This window comes from Triticum urartu, chromosome 1A, assembly GCF_056163025.1.
Source record: "Triticum urartu cultivar PI428250 chromosome 1A, HENAU_Tu73, whole genome shotgun sequence".
Classification (NCBI taxonomy): Eukaryota; Viridiplantae; Streptophyta; class Magnoliopsida; order Poales; family Poaceae; genus Triticum; species Triticum urartu.
Genome location: NC_141873.1, coordinates 570,386,378 through 570,388,708, shown reverse-complemented (window position 1 = coordinate 570,388,708; position 2,331 = coordinate 570,386,378). Strand labels below are relative to the sequence as shown.

The window sequence follows — 2,331 nt, the reverse complement described above, 5'->3', positions numbered from 1 at the left end:
GCTGGCCTCACAAATGTGACTTCGTGTGTGTAGGGGGGCAGATGTACATAGTGACCGTAAGTCCTTTTTTATTTGAACTAGTAGAACGTCCGACGACTAGAAGGGGAGTGCGGTGACAATAGTAGCAAATTGAATCAGTCATAACTACTATATGATTCTCCACCGAAGACTAGGACTGTTCATCGTCAGATTTTCAGTAATGCCAATGCGCAAGAAACGCTTACTGATCTAGCCGTTCGAGTTTCAATGAATCCGAAGCCATGTGTGATATAGCTTATTAGGCATTCCTATAATAAAAGATTTGTGTAGCTAGATGCGGTTATACAAAATTTACCATCACCAAACAGATTTCAGGGAAAAAAAGAATAATAATGCTAGTTATTAGGCATTCCTAGACTCAAGATTTATTTAGCTAGATGCGGTTATACAAAATTTACCATCACCAAACAGATTTCAGGGGAAAAAGAATAATAATGCTAGTAGGCAGTAGTACATGAATTAACATTTAGTAATGGATAATTGTCTTCGTTGTACTTCCTTCCATAGCTATGACTTGAAGTAGTTAGTTCAAAGTTCGAAGGTTTGGAAGCAACGATACTAGAAACAACATTGTGTAGCTACAGAAGAGATATGTTGAGAAGGTCATCAAGCAGCAAAAGGAATAAGTGACATGACACTACTTAAATTTGTTAGCATAACACCAAAGGATGTGAAGAACATTTAATCAGCCAATTATTATGTTAGAAAATAACTCGGTTTTGTTATACAAGTTGTGTAAAGGCACGCTATTACCTGGGGTATAGACAATTTCGAGTGGATGATATCTAAAAGTGTCGGCCTTGGAGAACTTCTTGACCTTCAATGACTCAAGATGGACCATGAAGACACAAACAACAGTCCTGAAAAACACCACATTATTTTCCTCTCCATACCCTATCATTTGCGGGGACTCTGATTTTAGTGGAAGCAACTTGTCCAGTTCAATTGTTCTTCCAAGCTCCCATATTTCAGCACCGGCGTCGCAATCGGTCTTCTTACTTCATAATTGGGCGGTGAAGCCTGACAAGGAGAGGAAGCCCAACCCACCACCTTCTGCTCGCATAACCATGAATTCAGAACTGCCCTGGGTATACATGTGCTCTGGCAACAATTTCATAGCCAGGCTCTGCCTACCTCAATCAAACTCAAGGGTGCCTGGTGACCAACACGACCCAGCAACCAACTAGTGAAGGCAATCCCCGGCCAGCACGACAGGCTCGTCCCTAAAACGCAAAGCCTTGGATGAAAGTGGCACTGAGATGATATCACCCCAAAGGCCGGTCTCCGATGAGTAAACCCAGGCGAACACTTTTGTTGCCTGCGTCCAATTGCGGCGTACCAGGACCACCTGGAAGTGGTCGCCGACATCGACGTCTCTGGCAGTGCGAAGCACCGCCCCGCTGAAACGCGCCTCCAGGTCCAGTGGACTTGCCAGGTCGGAGTGGAACTCCAAGGGAACGGCCAGGCAGTGCAGGCAACCGGTGACGAGGTCCCATAGAAAGACCCAGAACAATACTTAAATGGGGGCGAAGTTTTCGGTCAAGGATGGGCGCTCAACTCACTTCTGGTTGGACCTCTGGATTGGTGACCAACCTCTCTGGTCAAGATTCAGAGACCTGTTCAACATAGAGCTTGAACCAAGCCTTTTGGTGGCTCAAGCTATGGCTGAGTCCCCGTTGGTGCTACTTTTCCGTCGTGAACTCACCGGCCCAGAGACGACAAGTTTGGGAAACTTGTTGACTCTTGTTGAGCAGGTGGCTTTAATCCAAGGCCCGGACGATGTGTCTTGGCACCTCAACGCCTCTGGCAAGTTCTCGGTAAACTCCCTTTATAGAGCTCTTGCTCGGGGCCCCTGTCAGCAGGTGGCTTTCGGGTTGTGGTAAGCTCGGCTGCCCCTTAAGATTAATGTTTTTTTATGGCAGTTGTTGGGGAACGTAGTAATTTCAAAATTTCCTACGCACACGCAAGATCATGGTGATGCATAGCAACGAGAGGGGAGAGTGTTGTCTACGTACCCTCGTAGACCGTTCGCGGAAGCGTTATATCAACGCGGTTGATGTAGTCGTACGTCTTCACGATCCGACCGATCCAAGTACCGAAAGCACGACACCTCCGAGTTCTGCACACGTTCGGCTTGGTGACGTCCTCGCCTTCTCGATCCAGCAAGAGGGGTGAAGTAGTAGATGAGTTTCGGCAGCACGACGGCATGGTGACGGTGTTGGTGAAGAACAATCTCCGCAAGGCTTCGCCTAAGCACTACGAAAACTAGGACGGAGGATAAACTAGAGGGGA

At 46.9% G+C, this 2,331-nt stretch overlaps 1 pseudogene; it reads right to left on the bottom strand.

Annotated features, from left to right (window-relative positions):
* Positions 1-724: 724 nt before the first annotated feature.
* On the bottom strand, positions 725-1,666 carry LOC147992867 (uncharacterized; annotated as a pseudogene).
* Between the last annotated feature and the right edge of the window lie 665 nt (positions 1,667-2,331).